Raw genomic sequence first — 6,004 nt, 5'->3', positions numbered from 1 at the left:
GCCGAGCTCCCTGCCATCCAGGACCTCGTTAGATACTGAAGCCGAGCTCCCTGCCATCCAGGACCTCGTTAGATACTGAAGCCGAGCTCCCTGCCATCCAGGACCTCGTTAGATACTGAAGCCGAGCTCCCTGCCATCCAGGACCTCGTTAGATACTGAAGCCGAGCTCCCTGCCATCCAGGACCTCGTTAGATACTGAAGCCGAGCTCCCTGCCATCCAGGACCTCGTTAGATACTGAAGCCGAGCTCCCTGCCATCCAGGACCTCGTTAGATACTGAAGCCGAGCTCCCTGCCATCCAGGACCTCGTTAGATACTGAAGCCGAGCTCCCTGCCATCCAGGACCTCGTTAGATACTGAAGCCGAGCTCCCTGCCATCCAGGACCTCGTTAGATACTGAAGCCGAGCTCCCTGCCATCCAGGACCTCGTTAGATACTGAAGCCGAGCTCCCTGCCATCCAGGACCTCGTTAGATACTGAAGCCGAGCTCCCTGCCATCCAGGACCTCGTTAGATACTGAAGCCGAGCTCCCTGCCATCCAGGACCTCGTTAGATACTGAAGCCGAGCTCCCTGCCATCCAGGACCTCGTTAGATACTGAAGCCGAGCTCCCTGCCATCCAGGACCTCGTTAGATACTGAAGCCGAGCTCCCTGCCACCCAGGACCTCGTTAGATACTGAAGCCGAGCTCCCTGCCATCCAGGACCTCGTTAGATACTGAAGCCGAGCTCCCTGCCATCCAGGACCTCGTTAGATACTGAAGCCGAGCTCCCTGCCATCCAGGACCTCGTTAGATACTGAAGCCGAGCTCCCTGCCATCCAGGACCTCGTTAGATACTGAAGCCGAGCTCCCTGCCATCCAGGACCTCGTTAGATACTGAAGCCGAGCTCCCTGCCATCCAGGACCTCGTTAGATACTGAGGCCGAGCTCCCTGCCATCCAGGACCTCGTTAGATACTGAGGCCGAGCTCCCTGCCATCCAGGACCTCGTTAGATACTGAAGCCGAGCTCCCTGCCATCCAGGACCTCGTTAGATACTGAAGCCGAGCTCCCTGCCATCCAGGACCTCGTTAGATACTGAAGCCGAGCTCCCTGCCATCCAGGACCTCGTTAGATACTGAGGCCGAGCTCCCTGCCATCCAGGACCTCGTTAGATACTGAGGCCGAGCTCCCTGCCATCCAGGACCTCGTTAGATACTGAGGCCGAGCTCCCTGCCATCCAGGACCTCGTTAGATACTGAAGCCGAGCTCCCTGCCATCCAGGACCTTCGAAGACCGTTCACTCTGCTCCCGTCCAGCAAATGATACCTGAGCATTAAGACTGTTAAATAGTTAATTTAGTTGTTAATTCATGTTTACCCGGACAATCTGCACTGACCCTACTTTACAGTGCATGCAGGTAGCCTAGTGGTTAGAGCATTGGACTAATAACTGAAAGGTTGCTAGATCGAATCCCCGAGCTGATAAGGTAAAGACCATGCATTCGGAAAGTATTCAGACCCCTTGACTTTTTCTACATTTATTACTATAATACTCCCTCTATATTTATATTTACCTTACAGACCTATTCTAAAATGGATTAAATTATTGTTTTCCCTCATCAACCTACACACAATATCCCATAATGACAAAACAAAAAACGTTTTTTAGAATTCTTTGGCAAATGTATTAAAAATAATAAACTGAAATCACATTTACATAAGTATTCAGACCCGTTGCTATGATACTGTACATTGAGCTCAGGTGCATCCTTGCTTCCATTTGATCATCCTTGAAATGTTTCTGCAACTTGATTGTAGAAACATGTTATTTGATTTTGATTTGAGGGGACCAGGAATCACTAATGAGAGTGAGAAGAGGCTACTGCCTCAGCCTGCTACATTGTAAATGAATGACCACTGCAGTTGGGATTCAACTATATAAAAACCTTTATTGATTAATTTGTTCTTTTCAACTTCATCTGCCAGCGACATTGTATTAACATCTGAACAACAGTCATCAACAAGATTTTCTTATCACCTTTTTATCACGTTGGTAAATTGTCTTTATTGTGTTTCGTCTGTATTATAAATAATTCAAGAGTTCATGAGGACAGAATCTCCTTTCAGAGGGCGGGGCCGGGGAGAGAGAACGGGGCGGGTCTAACGCTACGGGCTCCCAGTCTGATTGGATAAACGCCATGTGGGCGGATGTAGAGGTGACGTGACCTACAGAAGGGATTATTTTGTTTATGTCGCCTAATCTGCTCTGTCTGCTGTCGACGACGACAACACGGTGGAAGACTTTGGGAAGTACTAGCTACTAATGTTTTACCTACCGACGGCTGGCCATAGTGTAGTCGCCGGGGCGCAGAGAACCCGTGTGTGTGTGTTGCGCAGGCTGCGGATTGTGTGTGAGTGAGGGCGAGGATGAGGAGGGTGATGATGCTAGCAGGATGATGAAGAAGCAGTGTCGTGGTGGATGACAACAAGCTGAGAGAGACAGACCAGATGGGGCGGACGCCAGTAAAGCCAGCAAGGTGAAATAGCAGGACTCTTCCTCTCTCTCAGGTAGTGGGCGACAGGTATACCGCGGGGGGGTCCTTGACGCTGAAACTTCACTGACCATGACTGCATCAGCATCAGTGAGAGTTGTTGGGGTTTAATTTATTAATTAAACATAAGACACCAGCTCATATAGTTAGCTACTCATACTGTTTCACTCTCAGTGCATGAGATCAGGGCACATATACACAAAGCATCACACAGTAGAGTGCTGATCTAGGATCTGTCCATGTAATCTTATAATATTATCATATGTTACATTATTGCAATATGTAGTATATTAACTAGGGGTGTTATTTAGGGTGGCAGGTAGCCTAGTGGTTAGAGCATTGGACGAGTAACTGAAAGGTTGCTAGATCGGATCCCCGAGCTGATAAGGTAAAGATCTGTCCTTCTGCCCCTGAACAGGCAGTTAACCCACTGTTCCCAGGCCATCATTGAAAATAAGAATGTATTCTTAACTGACTTGCCTGGTTAAATGAAAATGTAAAATAAATAAAAAAAGATGTAGCCTTCCCAGTAATAGTGTGATAATAACTACAGTGCAGTATGTGGCCTGGTCATGTTGTTCTGAATGGATGATGGCTCTGTTCTCTACAGATGATAATACTCACATCATGAATGAACATACAACTGTAATGTTGGGACGTTTTAACGGCAGATAGAACGCTTAGCCTACATTAATCTGCTGTGCTCTCTCCTATCGATCTATCTGTGTGTATATATATATATATATATATATATGTGTGTATATATGTATGTATATGTTTATGTATGTATGTATATATGTGTGTATATATGTATGTATATGTTTATGTATGTATGTATATATGTATGTATATATGTGTGTATATATGTATGTATATGTTTATGTATGTATGTATATATGTATGTATATATGTGTGTATATATGTATGTATATGTTTATGTATGTATGTATATATGTGTGTATATATGTATGTATATGTTTATGTATGTATGTATGTATGTATACACACTACCGTTCAAAAATGTCACTTAGAAATGTCTTTTTTTTTAAACAAAAAGCACATTTTTGTCCATTAAAATAACATCAATTTGGTCAGAAATAAGTGTACACATTGCTAATGTTGTAAATGACTACTGTAGCTGGAAACGGCTGATTTTTAATGTAATATCTACATAGGCGTACAGAGGCCCATTATCAGCAACCATCACTCCTGTGTTCCAATGGAACGTTGTGTTATCAAATATAAAGTTTATCATTTGAAAACGCTAATTGATCATTAGAAAACCCATTTGCAATTATGTTAGCACAGCTGTAAACTGTTGTCCTGATTAAAGAAGCAATAAAACCTGCCTTCTTTAGACTAATTGAGTATCTGGAGCATCGGCGGGTTCGATTACAGGTTCGAAGAACACCGACACCGAACAGAGGAACTCTGCCTAGAAGGCCAGCATCCCGGAGTCGCCTCTTCACTGTTGAAGTTGAGACTGAACAGAGGAACTCTGCCTAGAAGGCCAGCATCCCGGAGTCACCTCTTCACTGTTGATGTTGAGACTGAACAGAGGAACTCTACCTAGAAGGCCAGCATCCCGGAGTCGCCTCTTCACTGTTGATGTTGAGACTGGACAGAGGAACTCTACCTAGAAGGCCGGCATCCCGGAGTCGCCTCTTCACTGTTGATGTTGAGACTGGTGTTTTGCGGGTTTAATGAAGCTGTCTACTGGGATTTTCCTGTGTTTTATATATTATATTATTTATATATATTATTTATATTTTCAGGCTTTTCAAACAGCTCTTACAATAAATGGCATATTCATAATTTCTGCCTGTTTTGGTGGGATGGAGTTTTGCCTGGTGATATCAAATTAGTTAATAAACCAATAATTGTAATTTATTTTTATTTAACTTGGCAAGTAAGTTAAGAACAAATTCTTATTTACAATGACCGCCTACCTCGGCCAAACCCTAACCCGCATGACGCAGGGCCAATTGTTTGCCGCCCTAAGGGACTCCCAATCACGGCCGGTTGTGATACAGACTGGAATTGAACCAGGGTCTGTAGTGATGCCTCTAGCACTGAGATGCAGTGCCTTAGGCTGCTGTGCCACTCGGGAGCCCAATAAGAAATTTCTCTGCCAATAACAGGTACTTTTCGTTTTTAGATTACTTCCAGACAGTCCTGGAAAAATTATTGCTTGAGAAATTGCTCTTTGCTATTAAAAGTTAGGGGGAAAAACGTTTTGGTGATTTCTGGTAGGCCTACAGTGGCTTGTGAAAGTATTCACCCCCTTGGCATTTTTCCTATTTTGTTGCCTTACAACCTGGAATTAAAATACATTTTTTGGGGGGGGTTGTATCAGTTGATTTACACAACATACCTACCACTTTGAAAATGCAAAATATTTTTTGGTGTGAAACAAACAAGAAATGAGACCAAAAAAAACAGAAAACTTGAGCGTGCATAACTATTCACCCCCCCAAAAGTCAATACTTTGTAGAGCCACCTTTTTGCAGCAATTACAGCTGCAAGTCTCTTGGGATATGTCTCTATAAGCTTGGCACATCTAGCCATTGGGAATTTTCCAATTCTTCAAAGGCAAAACTGCTCCAGCTCCTTCAAGTTGGATGGGTTCCGTTGGTGTACAGCGATCTTTAAGTCATACCACAGATTCTCAATTGGATTGAGATCTGGGCTTTGACTAGGCCATTCCAATACATTTAAATGTTTCCTCTCTTGTACAGCTTAAAGTGGTCCTATGTATAGATATTCCAATCAAACAGCAAGCAATGCAGGTGTAGAAGCACTGTGGCTAGGGAAAACTCCCTAGAAAGGCCAAAACCTAGGAAGAAACCCAGAGAGGAACCAGGCTATGAGGGGTGGCCAGTCCTCTTCTGGCTGTGCCGGGTGGAGATTATAACAGAACATGGCCAAGATGTTCAAACGTTCATAAATGACCAGCAGGGTCATGTAGGCTGCAATTTGGGCTGCACTTTTTCAGGCTGGTAACTCTATTTGAAGAAACTTTAAAAGTTCTTGAAATGTTACTGACCTTCATGTCTTAAACTAATGGACTGTCGTTTCTCTTTGCTTATTTGAGCTGTTCTCGCCATAATATGGACTTGGTCTTTTACCAAGTAGGGTTATCTACTGTATACCACCCCTACCTTGTCACAACACAACTGATTGGCTCAAACGCATTAAGAAGTAAATCAATTCCACAAATTAACCAAGACTGTGGAAAGCTGTCATCAAGGCAAAGGGTGGCTACTTTGAAGAATCTCAAATATAAAATACATTCTGATTTGTTTAACACTTTTTTGGTTACTACATGACTCCATATTTGTTATTTCATAGTTTTGATGTCTCCAGTATTTTTCTACAATAGGTGTTATTATGAAACGTTTGACCGGTAGTGGTCATGTTACAGTTAATTTGTACCTTATTAACCTTATTAACTGCACACCAAAAACCCTGTT

The 6,004-nt window shown here is 43.5% G+C and overlaps 1 protein-coding gene across 2 annotated transcripts in view; it reads left to right on the top strand.

Moving 5' to 3' along the window:
* Positions 1-2,215: 2,215 nt before the first annotated feature.
* LOC118377889 (ribosomal protein S6 kinase-related protein-like) overlaps positions 2,216-6,004 on the top strand; it is a 79,022-nt gene continuing 75,233 nt past the window's right edge. Inside the window, exon 1 of one of the 2 annotated variants that reach the window (XM_052516103.1) lies at positions 2,216-2,516. The gene's annotated coding sequence lies outside the window, so the exon portion shown is untranslated. Of the gene's footprint in view, positions 2,548-6,004 lie in introns of both variants that reach the window. The other variant, XM_052516104.1, reaches the window with a different exon arrangement.

The sequence above is a fragment of the Oncorhynchus keta genome, unplaced genomic scaffold (genome assembly GCF_023373465.1).
Source record: "Oncorhynchus keta strain PuntledgeMale-10-30-2019 unplaced genomic scaffold, Oket_V2 Un_scaffold_3664_pilon_pilon, whole genome shotgun sequence".
Lineage (NCBI taxonomy): Eukaryota > Metazoa > Chordata > Actinopteri > Salmoniformes > Salmonidae > Oncorhynchus > Oncorhynchus keta.
The sequence above is the reverse complement of the archived record's forward strand: the minus strand, read 5'-3'. Positions and strand labels throughout refer to the sequence as shown.